We start from the raw sequence: 17,382 nt of genomic DNA, 5'->3' as shown, positions 1-17,382 counted from the left end.
CACACACACACACACACACACACACACACACACACACACACACACAACTAATACATAGCAAAGCATACTGACAGTATCTGCAAGTACAAACAGAAACGTGCGATTGTCTGTGAGTGTGCAAACACATCACACACTGATGCAGTAACAAAAGCATATTTATCAGCCGAAGCTTTTAACTGACAGCTTGTTGAAGTGCGAAGAGGAACAAACATGAACAAATTGGAGGTGGAGAGCAGGAGGGGTGAAAGAGAGTTTTATTATGCAAAGCCATCTGCCAAAGTCAAACATGTCACTAAACCTGTTTGTGTCCTGAGTGATTTATGAGTCTCATCACAGGTGTGTGTGTGTGTGTGTGTGCGTGCACGTTTGGGTGTCACATTTGTGTTTGTACAGGCATGTTTGCTCACCACTGTCACAATACTGTGTGTGTGTGTGTGTGTGTGTGTGTGTGTGTGTGTGTGTGTGTGTGTGTGTGTGTGAATATGCATTCAACACCTGACACCTGAGCTCCCTCGTGAGATCTATTATCTTTACTTTTCTAATTATGGAACAGATCCAGAAAAATCTCTCTAGAGCTCTAAAATACACAAAAATGTGAAACATGTAACTCGAACAGTCTTAAAGCACCTGTACCAAAAAATAAACATATAGACTGGGTAATAATTGATAATTGAATACATTGATTCCTCATTAAAAATGATACTATATGAAATATAAATAAAAATAAAAGCATAAACTATATAATATAAAAATATCATATTAATACATATTACAGAAAAAGAAAGATACTTTTCAAAAGTTTGAAGTTAAGACTTTATTTTAAACAAATGAATATTTTCAGTTAGAATGTATTACATTAATCAAAAGTGACAGTAAAGACATTTGTATTGTTAGAAAATATTTATATTTCAAATAAATGCTGTTCTTTTGAACTTTTCATACATCAAAAACGTTTTCCTCATAAATATTAAGCAGCACAATGGTTTTCAACATTGATAATAATAAGAAACGTTGCTTGAGCTGCAAATGAATGATTTTTGAAGGATCAAATGTGACGCAGCTCAAAATTCAGCTTCGCATCACAGGAATAAACTACATTTTAAAAATCTCTAGAGCTCTAAAATACACAAAAATGTGAAACATGTAACTCGAACAGTCTTAAAGCACCTGTACCAAAAAATAAACATATAGACTGGGTAATAATTGAATACATTGATTCCTCATTAAAAATGATACTATATGAAATATAAATAAAAATAAAAGCATAAACTATATAATATAAAAATATCATATTAATACATATTACAGAAAAAGAAAGATACTTTTCAAAAGTTTGAAGTTAAGACTTTATTTTAAACAAATGAATATTTTCAGTTAGAATGTATTACATTAATCAAAAGTGACAGTAAAGACATTTGTATTGTTAGAAAATATTTATATTTCAAATAAATGCTGTTCTTTTGAACTTTTCATACATCAAAAACGTTTTCCTCATAAATATTAAGCAGCACAATGGTTTTCAACATTGATAATAATAAGAAACGTTGCTTGAGCTGCAAATGAATGATTTTTGAAGGATCAAATGTGACGCAGCTCAAAATTCAGCTTCGCATCACAGGAATAAACTACATTTTAAAAATATATTATGTTTTTAAATAGTAACAATATTTCACAATATTACTGTTTTTACTGTTTTACTTTCTCAAATAAATGCAGCCTATGTGAGCATATCAGAAACAAACTTTCAGTATAATTATCATTTTAAAATTAATAATTTAATATACAGTCTTGAAATTGCACAACAATGTTAAAAATATGTTTTTACAAGTGTAAAAACCCACAGTTCAGTTGGTGTGAGGGTATTCTGGGGCCACTACATGACTTTTTATCAGAGGTTGATATTAATGGTGTAGGATGTGTATCGCTGATCTTTTGTGAGCCTTGAAAATGTGATTCAAACCCCAGTGTTAAAAACTCCTCTGGGAGCCAGTTTAGAAAACAAATAAACACATAAATAATGGAAAAATCAATAAGCTGAACGAAAGCCAGTGGGATGCCCCAAATGCTTTATCAGAGGAGAGAGAGAGAGAGCAAGAGGCTGTGTTGTGTTTCACGCTTCCCTATGGTCATATAATCTTGGCTGAGAAGAGAGAGGCCTGCTCCCTCGTACAGAAAACATGCACAAAGCTCCCACGACTGAAACACAACAAGGAGTTGAATGTTGGAGTTTAGTGATCTCTACTGAGAAATTCCGATCAAATAAAAGTGTAATAAAGCAAGTCAGTTTTCTTTCACATGGCTGTTTGCTCTGCTTGATGTGACTAAAACTGCAAGGAAACCATGCGAGTTGACGTTCTCTTGATTTGCACTTCACGTGAAAGTCCAATAATTCTGACGAAAAGCACAAAATCAACCATATCAACCGTTTAAGCATTATCATGCAGCCCTATACTTTAGATTATTAGAACGTTCTGCACACTAAAAAATTGGTCCTTTTAAGAACTGTTCACTGAAAGGATCTCTGGGGAGCCCGAAATGGTTCATCTATGGCATCGCGGCAAAAACGCTCATTTGGAAGAGTGTACGGAGAAAGCGTGAATCAGCAATGTTAAAACGTTTAATACTCTTTTGTGTTTGGATATGTGAATCCACTTGCTGAGGAATTCTGACAGGCTGAACACCTCACATGAACACTTCCACTGACTGTGCTTCGACAAGCCTGGAGCGCTAGAATGATCCAATCAGCCAATCAGGAGGTGCGGCCTGATGCAGCCAGCCAATCAGACTTCAGAAACTCCCTGGTTTCCATCAGCGCCTGTGACACGCAAGTTAAAGTTCTGGGTAATAATATTCTAAACAAATTAAGACTTGTTCAAGGCTGGAGGGGAAAAGAAAGAGAAGAAATGAAAGAAGCGAGGGAGGGGTTATGTGGTTAAGGACTGTTTGGAATCAGTGAACTGGCAAATATTCAAGAGTGCAATTCCATTGACATGAGCGAAAACGCTTCCCAGAACCGTCACATAATATTTACATTGTGGGGGGATTTTCTGGCCGGGGTTGCATTGTGCCGTCGCAGCAAGTGTGCCAGGCTGATGCAACAAGTGAACAAAAGAACAGTGAAAACATAGACCGCACCCCTATCAACAAGCTACCGGGTCCACGGACCAACCGTTTGCTTCCTTTGTTCACATTCGAGCAGGTGAATGCCCCGGCAACAAAATAGGAAATTCAAGTCCGACAGTGACCAGTGTAAGGCACAGGTGCATGCGTGCACACAAACAGCCCGTTCGGCTGGCATGGGGGCCCTTTCACGTAAAGCACCAAAGCGTGGAGCGGGGCCTCGCATACAGGGCATGATGTCAGAGGAAAACTTTTAGTGAGTCAATTTATAATCCATGTGTATGTGACATCTGATGCCCCCTGGCCGGTCCAATTAGGTGCTGACAGTGCCTGCGAGATGGATGGCGGTCCTTGGGGGCACACGAGAAAGTCTGAGAAAGACAGAGAGTGTATGAGAGAAGATAAAGGATGGGCTGGAAAAGAGAGAAAGAGAGAGAGAGAGAGAAAGAGAAGGTTTTCAAATTCAGAATTCATTGGTTAACAGAGGTTTTCAAACTGGGTAAGCAATGCAAAAAAGAAAATAACATATTTTAATGTTTTATGAATTTTAATATAGTCATAAAATATTTTTTTTATACACTCACCAAATCTGATTACTATAATCTAATACTATAATATAATTTTTTTATCTGGTTTCTAAAGATGACAAATTAGGGGATTGATTATTGTGATTGTGATTTAAATGAGTGATTATTTTATCATATTAACAGCCTTTTTACAGTAGGAAAAAAGAACAAATCTGCATATAGTTATAAATGAAGGTAAATGTGAAATATTATTTATTTGAAAGAGAAGGTTTTCAAATTCAGAATTCATTGGTTAACAGAGGTTTTCAAACTGGGTAAGCAATGCAAAAAAGAAAAGAAAAACTTGCAGAAAACATATTTTAATGTTTTATGAATTTTAATATAGTCATAAAATATTTTTTTTATACACTCACCAAATCTGATTACTATAATCTAATACTATAATATAATTTTTTTATCTGGTTTCTAAAGATGACAAATTAGGGGATTGATTATTGTGATTGTGATTTAAATGAGTGATTATTTTATCATATTAACAGCCTTTTTACAGTAGGAAAAAAGAACAAATCTGCATATAGTTATAAATGAAGGTAAATGTGAAATATTATTTATTTAACATTAACAATTTGCATTAGTACAAATAATCATTTTAGTAATAATATAACAATTTACAAAAGAACAAATATAAAAGTGTTCTTGTTCTACAAAGCCATCTACAGGGGGGAAAAATGCGTACAGTTTTGTGAAATATTATCGATACCATTTTAGCAAGTTGCTTTAAAATAAAAACAAACTTATATTTTATATAAAATAACACAAAATTGTATATAATAATAAACTTTCTTCTAATAATATAAAAAAAATACACAAAAGCTCTCTAGTGCTTGAGGTGCGCATTCACCCGTTAAACCACACTGACATTAACCATTACAAGCAATACTATTGTGTATAAACTCAGTAACCTCAGTCTGATAAAGATGTTTGGAAGCTTATCTGGAAGACACTGTGCAGAAGGTGTGCATGAAACACTTGTCCAGTTTTGGTAAAAGTGTTCTTGTTATACAAAGCCTTCTTTGTATCTGGAGAAAAGAGACAGACGAAGACTTAAAGCATATATTGATATTAGGCTAATAATAGGCTAATTACTGCAAGATGATAACCAGATCAACAACTTGCGATAACGGATAACGGTACAGGTAAACTGTATAAAGCCAAACATTTCCTCCTGAACGAACAAAAGCACCCTGGGTGAACTGTTTTTGTGTATTAAAATTAGTTTCATAAGAGTGACTTCACAGCAGAGTGTCTAAACACTTAGAAAAGTAAGAAACAATGCCTCTAAAATCATTCAACAAGCCACAAAACTTGAGGTGTCATTCATACCCTCTCTTCCAAGCAAACAATCAAAAGTTAGACAATGGAAACAGCAGACGCTGAGGGCTTCCGGAAAGACTTTTCCTCCGCTCTGAGGGTTAAATAAGTGCAGTTATTTGACATGAAGCAGTGACATTATCCTCTCACCCTCAAACCTGACGGCTCCCTACAGATGTTTCCAGCCGTGGGCCGCTGTTATGTGAGATAAACTAAACATTACAGTCAGACTTCAGCTTTCAGCAGTCAGTGCTTCAACAGGTGCGTCCTCCCAATTCACCAGTCATCTACGCAACCCTTTTCTGCATTGTGCAGATATCGTTTTTTTTCCTATTTATCTGACATTAGTAATGGTTTTGGTTAGAAATCTTCACGAGGAAGCTTACCCTACCTTTATGGCCTTCCCAGCATGCAGTTTAAAATGACATCACCATGATTTCATTCAGTTTAGTTCAATACTATCCCTCAGGAGAGCAATAGCGTAGTCGAATTGGCCATGATTACTTGCTTGCTAATAGACGACATTGTGCATTCTGTGATTTATATTATGTGTTAAAACAATGGGAGTTCATTCATACTGTCCTGCCAGATAAAATCTGGCATGAGACATTTGTTACTTCAACCTCTGTTGACCTTACACATTTGGACACAGGAAATGCTGAAATGTGAAGGCAATGCTGATAGCTGGGTCAAACATGTGGAAGAAAATCAGCAAGCTATTTAATGTTCCACATCTGAGACATGATAATTGGTTAAAACCTTAAGCGCAATGCTACAACCAAATCCGGAATAATTATCGATTGGAACGAGCTCCCGGTCCGAGCCTCGCTCAAGCTGTAATAATAACATTAACTGTCCCGCAAAGCCTTCAACCTCCCATTATCATGCAGCTCGGTGCACAGACTCCATTTTTCTCCAGAGACCACTGGGGTTAAATACACAACTCCAGGACACATAAGCATCGCTGCCCCGGAGATAAACTACTGAGACGGGAGAGAGCCAGAAAAAGAAAAAGATGTCTTCAAAATGTGAGTGCTTTGAAAAGAATACTGAAGGAGAAATACGATGAAAACGAGTTTGGGGAAGGACGGAGCGAGAGATGGTGCGAGGGAAATAAATCACAGTGTGAGACAGCGAAACTCACCCTGCAATTAGAGGTTAACCTCACACTTGTTTTACAAGGGCACCGCTCTTTCATGAAAAGGGCAATGCATATCACCCTCTAGGAGGGATGACTTACTGCCTTCTGATGCAAGCATTATTAGATTAGAATTATATTGGTTTGGAAATATTTCAAAATAAAAGCAATTTGGTGTTTTTTTCCCTCTATGTCATCACATATGGAGGATCAAAGCACACAAAATGTTTTATTTTCTAATAATAAAGTCTTAAATAATTAAATGAACTTAAAAAAAAATCAGATATAAAAATTTTGCAATAAAATCAATCATTAAAAATACAGATTTTTATGTAATATTCCATAAAAACATAACAATTGTGAACTAATTGTGATTATTTTATTGTATTTACAGCCATTTTTTCCAGTACAAAAAAGAGCAAATCTGCATAGTTTTGTGAAAGAAAAATGATAAATGTGAAATAGTATCCATTTAACATTAACAATTTGCATGAGTATAAATAATTTCTAATAACAATATAAAAATGTATATAATTTATATAAATGAATATAAAAGTGTCCTAGTACTACAAAGCCTTCTACGTATCTAGAGAAAGGAAAAAAACTAATCTGCATACATTTTAATAACTTACTTTAGTATATATAATAACTCATGAATAATCATTCATATAGTAAAAAAAACAAATCTGCATATAGTTTTGTGAAACGGATAAACGTAAAATATTATCCTTGTAACATCTTAACAATAAAAAAATTATTTATAATAATAGAAGGATGATGTGACACTGAAGACTGGAGTAATGGTGCTGAAAATGTAGCTTTGCATCACAGGAATAAATGACATTTTAAAACATGTTTAAATAGAAAACAGTTTATTTAAATTAATATTTCACAATACTACTGTTTTTACTGTATTTTAAATAAATGCAGCCTTGATAAACAGGTTCAAGTGTGGCAGCCACAAAAATTCAATTTATTCAACTAAAATGGAATAAAATGAAATAAAACATAATTTAAGTAAAGCAATTTATGTAAAATATGCCCACATGAGACCTGACCCCTGCTTGTTCTGTATCAGAAAAAAAAGCATATCCAGCCCAACTGGCCACAAATTTTAATGGAAATAAGAACATAATTTATTAAGTGTGTAGTAAATGTTAGGCAGGATCGTGTGCTGCCTAGTTTTAATGTTACTATTTTTACTTGATATATATGCATCAAATTAATTTTACACATGCGTTCCCTCACGGCAGTTGGTGGGGAGCCCCTAGAGCCACAATCTGAACACTGACTTTATGTGTGTTTGCGTGAGTGTGAGCATGTTAGTTCGTTGTTGCTCAGAGGCATATTCAAGCTCAGGTCACAGGTCTGTGGGCCAGCAGAGGGACAAGAACCCCCCACACACCCCAACCCCTCTTTCTCTCTGGGTCCCCAGCCAGACCGGCGGCCCTTATTGAAACCATATGTGAGAGGCTGAGATGGTTTTCTGCTCGGATTGAGGCAAACACGCAGAAAATTGTGGGAAACAAACATAACCCCGAGACCTAGCGAGATACGCTAATTAAAACAACCTAACCAGCAAACAGAACGTGCACACAAACCCACAGCGACAAAAACCTGACCGAGTTTACTGTTAAAATAAATAAATACAATAAAAACTAGAACTTGCAAAGTCAACGTCTTGCTTCTCTAAACATCAAAGGTTTTGTGAAATATTATCCCATTTAACAAGCTCCTTTAAAATAAAAACTTAAAATATTAAATTGTATACAATACTAATTTATATATTAATATACAGTAAAAGTCAACCTTTTATAGTAATATAAAAACTCATATTTAATTTGGAACAGAATTTGGAAGGTGTTCAAGCTCTCTAGTGCTTGAGGTGCGCATTCACCCGTTACACTGACATTAACCATTACAAGCAATACTATTGTGTGTAACCTCAGTCTGATAAAGATGTTTGGAAGCTTATCTGGAAGACACTGTGCAGAAGGTGTGCATGAAACACTTGTCCAGTTTTGGTAAAAGTGTTCTTGTTATACAAAGCCTTCTTTGTATCTGGAGAAAAGAGGCAGACGAAGACTTAAAGCATATTTGATACAAGGCTAATAATAATTACTGCAAGATGATAAGCAGATAAACAATTTGCCATCACGCAGACATCAAAAGTACCCTTGGAAAAAAAACAATCTTGTTTTATATGCATCAAACTATGGCTGTGCAGATACAATCATACACAGTATATCAGGGGTTTTCAAATTCCCAGAGGGACGCAAGAGCATCAGCAGAAAATTTGAGAAAACAAAATCATCTTTAAAAAAAAGTCTTTATAATATCAAGATATCACAAATATCATATTTTTCTCACCCAGCATAAATGGGTCTTTACAATATGTATTTATGCATTTCACAACACTTCCCTCAGATTCACTCGAGCATTTTCTGCCATTTCAATTGCAATCCAATTGAGTATATCGTATCATGAGGCTGTGGGTGATACTTAGCCCTACAAACACACTCGAAATAAATGATCAGATGTAATATTAACACATATGATTGCGTTAATATTTCTGACTGATGCGTCACAGTCTGAGCTCCAATACTGCACATGTGGAGCTCTTGTTTAGGATCAGGTGGAGAATCGTCTGTGTAAAGCATACTAAATATCTATCGACAAAACCATTATGTGCTTGAGGTGATTTAGTTGATCGTTATGACGCTGGACAGAAATATCAACATTTCAAGCCGCTCTGAGGGTCCCATTCCAGAAAGCTTGGCGAGAGGAGCTAGTCTTGTGATTGTTACGTGATTGTGCTGCAAAGCATTATGGGTAAAGGAATAATTTAACAGCAGTGCTAGACAGGAGTCCCCAGCATGAGGAATGAATCAAAAGGATGACGGATTGGAGTCGAACAGGAATGGGAGTCTGAAGTGCACACCAACAACATGAACTATACATCAATCTCTGTATATTACACGCTGCTACCTCAAGTGAGTATGTGAGTGAGTGTGTGCGTGTGAGACGGCTCTTTTCTACACATATGAACGTCTGTATCCAATTCGACTCCTCAGGAAGACCCAGACAAATGAAGTGTCTTGTTCGGCGCTATCACATAAGAGGATTCCTCTAATGCTGATCAACAGCCTTGTGAGAAGACCCGCCAAAAGCAGTCCCTGGGAGAGTGGAAAGAGTGGACTCTGTAGACTCTGAGGCACATACAGAGTCTACTCATCACACACACAGCTAAAGCTCTCTACACCTTGGCCCAAACATCCATACACTACATCAGCACCATCTGTAAACCAGACACAATTCTCCTTGGGTCATTTTGTTCTAGCCGCAAATAGTCTCACATAGACTTCTGACTGACGACATAAAGTCTGGTCCACTCCGCAACTTATCCTGGTGAAGAGCCGCATACTTAGACTGGACATTGCTGTCTGACCAACATGTTAAAAAACAACATGCAAAATGATGTTTAAGGGCATAAATAAATTGACAAAAGCATTATAGGCTACCAAGTGCACCAAACAAATGCCACAAAACTTTCATTTCATGACTAGCTCTTCTGAGAAACCCTGTTCATGTTAACTCGCGTAAAGCCAGCCAATCAGATTGGAGCTTGCTATCTCATATCAAACCATGGTGTCACTTTACAAAATAATTAATTTTTTAACATTAGTTAAACTATCAATTAAAAATATTTGTATGGCATATATTAATCAGTGTTAATTTCAGCATTTACATTATAAATATCAAAAGCTGAATCTGTTAATATTATTTAATGGAGCTGAGCGGAACATTTATATGTGACCCTGGAGCACAAAACCAATCTCAAGTTGTACGGAGATACTTGTAGCAATAGCCAAAAATACATTGCATGGGTCAAAATTATAGATTTTTCTTTTATGCCAAAAATCATTAGGATATTAAGTAAAGATCATGTTCCATGAAGATATTTTGTCAATTTCCCACTGTAAATATATTTGCAGTTGCTAATTGCTAAGAACTTCATTTGGACAACTTTAACGGCGATTTTTGATTTTTTTGCACCCTCAGATTCCAGATTTTCAAATAGTTGTATCTCGGCCAAATATGGTCCTATCCTAACACACCATACATCAATGGAAAGCTTATTTATTAAGCTTTCGTATGATGTATAAATCTCAATTTTCGAAAACTTGACCCTTATGACTGGTTTTGTGGTCCAGGGTCACATATTATTAACTAATGTGAACAAAGATTAACAAATACTGTAATAAATGTATAGTTCATGGTTAATTAATGTAAGTTAATGCAACTAGCGGAACCTTATTATAACATTTTACCCATTTACCAAACAAAATTTGTTATATCATTAATTTTTCTTATTTCTATATATTTTAATAAAAGTTCAATAATGTCAAAATAATGAATATAGTAATCAAAGCCATTTTAAGTCTGACAAACAGCACCACATGTCTACAATTGCAGTTAACTATAAAAAAATATATTTTTACTCATTATGTACGGATGTTTGGCTCCATTGTGAAGAATTCTGCATAAATTAGAGCATCCTGAGAATTCATTAAAAACAGTGAAACAAACTTAATGGCAAATGGTACATTAATGGTGGCATTTCAAACACTGTATTAATTTATTATCACCCTGTTTGATTTCATTTATTGACGTTTTTAATAACAGTAATAAAATAATATCACCTAATGTTTCAGGAAGTACTATTTTCTGGATAAATCTAAAGGGTAAACAAATTATTTAAAAGTGTCTTTTTTATTTTAGTTCTAATTTCTCATATTTCAAATCAAATTCTAATTCCACACACTACCTCAATTCAAATTCTGGACCTGAATGGAATTTCAAAAGGCATCCTCAAAGTTGAAATGGCGCGCAACCTGGCAAGCACCAGTCAGTTAAACGAGTGCAAGTGCCGTCAGTGGCGCAGATATGAAATATAAGGCTCATTGCCCCAGTGGGAGCCGGATTAGCAGTTTAGTTTGAGGTTTGGAGGGAGCTGGATCTTTTTTTCTCACCAACAGCCTCGGCAACAGCTGGTCTGCCACGTCACGGTTGACATGCAAGCCTCCATGCCAGCACCAGCCCTCTTTAATACACAGCCAGTATGGGAACAGCACCTTTATCCATTTCAGCTGGAGGCACAATGGGCTCAGGTGGAGGATAGAAATGAAGTCTCCGTGCCTTCACACGTGTGCTGTAAATCATTCACTCATATATGCCACAGTTCAAATAAACAGAAACTCTGCCAGCCATCCAACTAGCTGAGAGACAATAAACACAAACCGGTATGGATCAATGCTAATACATGCATGTATATACTCACACATTCACGTCACACACATTGTGAAATATGCTGAGGAATGTGCATGGCAAGCATGTTTAATGCCTTCTCATCAGATAAAATAAAGACAATAAAAAAAGATCTCAGAGTAATGAGGCAGGGCTAAAGAACTGGATGGCCGCGCTCTGAAAACATCTGATTGAAGTTATATTAAATCCAGCCCTGACAAATAAAGTTTAACCCTCAGAAACCCACTGCAGTATTGCTCGAGTTGTCTAAAGCAATTAAACTTAATTTTTCACCAACTATTGGTTAAAACTATATCAAGCATGAACATATACTAACATAAAAAATGTTTAAGGTCGGTAGGTTTTTGTAAAGTGTTTTTAAAATAAGTGTCTTATGGGAAACAAATCCACACTGCACTGCAGGTCAAACATACACACTTCCACCTGCTAGCCACACAGTCCACTGTGACCAATGAACAACAGCAACATAAACAGAGGGATAAGTCAGACAAATTGATCTCGGGCAGGTCCAAGACCTCTGGGGCTCTTTGCCTTCAGTGTCAACTAGAGATCAGAGGAAGGGTGGAGCGAGAAAGAGAGGAAAGAAACTGAGAGGAATCTGAATTCATTTGATAAGAAAAACTTTCAGCATTCTGTCAAACACTGACCTTCGGTCTGTATTCCAAAGCATTCAGGAATTACAACCATGTTGTAACAAGCATTGATAAACAAGTGTTCTGTTTTAATGTGTTCTGTTTCAGTTAATTTATACCCCCAAACTGGCAGTGTATCCTGTGGGATACAAACATTAAAATCAAAATGAAAAGTCATGTTTTGAAAAAAATGATCAAGTTGCATTATTTGTGTCCCAGTAAGATGGAAAACAGCAATAAATTAATTTTCTGATGTCTCTTTATAGGTCTTGCCATTTTTAGGGTTAGTATACTTCCCGTATATACTTCAACATTACAGAATGGTAAAAAAAAAAGAGGTTTGGAATGACATGAGGGTGAGTAAATGATGCCAGAAGTTTCTAACTGTATCATTGTTTGAATCTGAGGAAATGCTGTCAGGAATTACAACCATGTTGTAACAAGCATTGATAAACAAGTGTTCTGTTTTAATGTGTTCTGTTTCAGTTAATTTATACCCCCAAACTGGCAGTGTATCCTGTGGGATACAAACATTAAAATCAAAATGAAAAGTCATGTTTTGAAAAAAATGATCAAGTTGCATTATTTGTGTCCCAGTAAGATGGAAAACAGCAATAAATTAATTTTCTGATGTCTCTTTATAGGTCTTGCCATTTTTAGGGTTAGTATACTTCCCGTATATACTTCAACATTACAGAATGGTAAAAAAAAAAGAGGTTTGGAATGACATGAGGGTGAGTAAATGATGCCAGAAGTTTCTAACTGTATCATTGTTTGAATCTGAGGAAATGCTGAGGGAAATACTTTTTTGGACATCTCAGCAACAACTAATGCTGAAGTTGACAGGAGTGCAGTTCAAGGCGTAGGTGTTTCATAACTACATTTATACAGGGTTGCCAGTTCTCCTCTCCTCCCCTTCCCTCCGCTCTCACATCTGTGCTGATATACAATGAGCTCTGTCAGATGGCAACCAGTGTATCTCCAACAGCACTCTTCTTCTGTCGGTCTGCCTCTCTCAATCTCACACTCCCTCTCGGGTGAGAGTCATGAGAATGCGATATGATCAGATCTCTCCGTCAACATGACAGAAACATTACTTAGAAAATCCATATTATTCATTTTTAATACTATGGTTTCATTGCAGCAAAAAAGGCCAAGATATATAAGCGTAGTATACAAAAGAGGGAGCCACATGAAACAGTTTTATCTTCTATCTTCAGCATTCATTAAGCTGATTAAAATTGTGATGTATTATGTTCCTAGAAATCTGAGTGCTGTATCTTTTCAGCTTCCACGCTGATGGTTATCAGATTTGCCCTAAACCTGTTATGCCCTCTAGTGGCCGAAACCAAGAAACACAGTATAAGATAGAGCCCTACAACTTGTATTTGTGTAATATGTACCTGTAGTCTTGTGTTTATATTCCAAGTCTTTCTTAGTCAGGTGATAGGTTTGCGCGAGGAGCAGAAACAAAGAAAAAAGTCATTTTTCACTAAAAATCTTCTCCCATTAACCGTTGTAACTGGATTACCGAGGCAGAACTCAAGAATCAGTCTGGGTTGTAAACAAATCATTCAGAACTCATTTACAAAAAAAGTTGCCACAAAAGAACGATTCATTCATGAATTGAACTTTGAACCTCAAGGGTTAGTTCACCCAAAAATGAAAATTCTGTCATTAATTACTCCCCCTCATGTCGTTTCAAACCTGTAAGACCTTCGTTCATCTTCAGGAACACAAATTAAGATATTTTTGATGGAATCTGAGAGCTGTCTGACCGTCCCATAGACGGCAACGCAACTGAAATGTTCCCAAGTCCAGAAACGTAGCAAGGATTTATACGAAGCTATGAGAATACCTTTATTCAACAATTCATATCCTCTGCGTCACCCTAGAGCCATTTTGGAGAATATCCGCTGGACGTAAACAGCATATGCTATTCTGTGTCAGCTGCGTCACGCGGATATGTTGTTTTCATTCGAATCAAAGAGCAAACAACGTAGGAAACAGATCCAGTGTGACGCAGCTGACACAGAATAGCATACATTGTTTACGTCCAGCTGATATTCCCCAAAATGGCGCTAGGGTGATGCAGAGGAGACGAATTGTTGAATAAAGTCGTTTTTTTTCTCTTCTTTTGCGCACAAAAAGTATTCTCGTAGCTTTGTATAATTGCGGATGAACCACTGATGTCACATGGATTATTTTACAAATCTCGTTGCTACGTTTCTGGACTTGGGAACATTTCAGTTGTGTTGCTGTCTATGCAGGGTCAGACAGCTCTCAGATTCCATCAAAAATATCTTAATTTGTGTTCCGAAGACGAACGAAGGTCTTACAGGTTTGAAACGACATGACAGTGAGTAATTAATGACAGAATTTTCATCTTTGGGTGAACTAACCCTTTAAGAGAGCAACAATAGGTCAGATATTTAGTGAAAAAAATGACTTAAAGGAATAATTCAGCCAAAAATGTAAATTTTGTCATTACCATTTACTCACCCTCATGTCGTTCCAAACCTGTATAAGTTTCTTTCTTATGTTGAACACAAAAGAAGATATTGCAAACAATTGCTGGTCCCCATTGATTACCAGGATTCTTCAAAATATCTTCTTACATGTTCAACAAAAGAAAAAAACTCATACAGTTTTGGAACAACATGAGGGTGAGTAAATGATAAAAAAATTAATTTTTTGGGTGAACTATGACTTTAAATTGTGGCTTGCTCTCCACATGAAGCTATTGAATGGCTTCAGAAGACTTGTAAAATAGTGCGAGTCGTATAAACCAATTTTATGATATTTTTATGACAGCCACGATTGAAAACACAAAATAATAATATGATCATGGAAAATCTACACTACCATTCGAAAATTTTGGTCAGTAAGATTTAAAAATATCAAATACTTTTGTTCAGCAGGGGTGCATTCAATTAATCAAATGTAATAGTAAAGACTTTTACATTGTTAAAAAAATATTTTAAATAATTTTAAAGGGGTCATAGGGTGCTACATGCACTTTTACAAGTTGTGAAATGTGTGTTGGCAGTGTGTGTACACAACCACCCTATAATGATAAAAATCCACCTAGTGTTTTTTTTTTTTTAATCTGGTTAAATGTTTTCCCCTTTCTCAAATCGAGCTGATCTCAGATGCCTGTCTGTGTGACGTCACACAGACAGGCCCCTCCCACGATAGTTTGATTGATAGTAGCGTTTCAGCACAGACTGGACTGGCGTCTTAGACCCCCCTGAGTGAGCTGTCATCAGTCCGCCATTGTTTCACCGCCGGAGCAGATGTAGACAAGAATGACTCCTAAGCGATTGAGGTGTTCTGTTGTTGGATGTAATAATGAACATAGCAGTCGTCATTTACTCCCGACATCTGAGCCGCTGAACTCGCAGTGGATTACATTTGTTTCTGAAGGGAATGCACCCCCAATCTACATAAATGTGTCTATGCTTGCAAATCGCCTTTCCTAATAATGTGCTAATTAGCAAGTTTCACGATGAATGCGGCTAAAGTAAACAGTCTCTCTGAGAGCAGCTCGGAAAAGAGAGGGGCGGGGTCAGCAGAGCTCATTAACATTTAAAGGAAAATGTTACAAAAACGGCTTGATCTGAAAATAGCTGTTTTTGACAGGGTCAAAAAAAATTGTTTTTTATACTACCATTGAGAAATTTTAACCAAACTATGTTACAGATTTTCATTAAGACCCTAAAGAATCATATCAACTTGTGGAAAACGGGCACGCTATGACCCCTTTAAACGTTGTTTAACATGGATTCACAAAAATAATAAGCTGTACAACGGTTTCTTGAGCAGCAAATCAGCATATTAGAATGATTTCTGAAAGATCATGTGACACTGATGACTGGAGTAATGATGTTGCCATCACAGGAACAAATTACATTTTAAAACATTAAAATAGAAAACAGTTATCTTAAATTGTACTAATAATGATTCACAATATTGCTGGTTTTACTTATTTTTGATCCAATAATAGTCTTGGTGAGCATACGAGACTTCTTTCAAAAACATTGATGGTAACTGTTGTGATTTACCCTTGACAATTAATTTATATTGACATCATGTCTCATGTGTGACAGAATTTCTTTTCACGCCAGGGATTTTGTTTGTCATTTAACTGCTTGCCATCCCGTCTCTCTTCTCGTGATCAACTAGTGCGTATCAGTGGGCTGTATCTCATCACAACCTCTTGTCCAGGGTTCTTTAATGAATCTGCATAATGGAGAAGACCCCAATTAAATCCTTGCGTGAGGAGGACTCGGCATCCAGAGTAAACAAACTTACCCTGACAGGGTTGCGGTGCTGGATAAGATAGCGGGCCGAGAAAATGAATTAGCTTCCTGACACACGTCAAAGCCAATCCCAAGGAAGAAGCGGGGCACCTCTCTGCACCTCTATTTTATCTGGCCCTTAGTATTCAGCCTCAGCAGCCCGCTCTCATCCAAAATCTATTCATTTATTCAGAAGCCCTTGGAGAAATCAGAAAAAGCTTGTTGTTCTTTTTTCTTTATGTCCAGATGGAGTTTGCGTGAATAACGTGTGTTAAGCGAGGCGGAAAATAAGTACAGGATGGCCCCGCAGTGAGAGACAATATCACCTCACGAAAAAATGAGTGTCACCTTCATGCAGACAACAAATTTTCTTTGATTTCGAATATTTCACTCCCTTTATCTTTGTCTTCTGTCAGTATGTGACATGAAGGAGGAGAAAATAAATTCGGAAAACAAATGAAAAAATATGAGCTTTGCCTATAACTCAATACGCATTATCATGCGATGCAGGTGTGCGAGGAAGCAGATGATTAATCAAAGAGAGAGCATGAGAGATCCATTTAAAAAGGCATCTTCTCTTGGGTGGGAGCGGGAGGGATATGGTGTGTTTCACCTTGTGGTTGCTCTTTCTGCTGCTTGTTCCATTGCTAATTAGTTTCATTAGCTACATAAATTGTTAATACAAAAAAAAAAGATTAAATTCAGAATAGAAAAGGGGCAACAACTTGCTTGAGGGAACCCAAAAATAAAAATTCTGTCTTCATTTACTTACTGCAGAACACAAAAAGGACCGTTTGAAGTCAGTTTTAACTGTTTTTAACCATATAATGAAATTCAGTTAAGTTCAAAATAACACTGAAGCCATTTGACTTTCATTTTATAGACAAAAAAAAACTAAAAAAACACTGAGACTGAGGTTAGAAATGACATGAGGGTGAGTAAAGAACAATTTTTCGCATTTTTTT

The 17,382-nt window shown here is 36.4% G+C and overlaps 1 protein-coding gene across 1 annotated transcript in view; it reads right to left on the bottom strand.

The window, feature by feature from the left end:
* The window catches only part of LOC107600283 (S-adenosylmethionine mitochondrial carrier protein), a 52,186-nt gene that overhangs the window by 21,879 nt on the left and 12,925 nt on the right, over nt 1-17,382 (bottom strand). The gene's annotated exons all lie outside the window — the stretch shown is intronic.

The sequence above is a fragment of the Sinocyclocheilus grahami genome, unplaced genomic scaffold (genome assembly GCF_001515645.1).
Source record: "Sinocyclocheilus grahami isolate Dianchi unplaced genomic scaffold, SAMN03320097.WGS_v1.1 scaffold281.1, whole genome shotgun sequence".
Taxonomy (NCBI): Eukaryota; Metazoa; Chordata; class Actinopteri; order Cypriniformes; family Cyprinidae; genus Sinocyclocheilus; species Sinocyclocheilus grahami.
The sequence above is the reverse complement of the archived record's forward strand: the minus strand, read 5'-3'. Positions and strand labels throughout refer to the sequence as shown.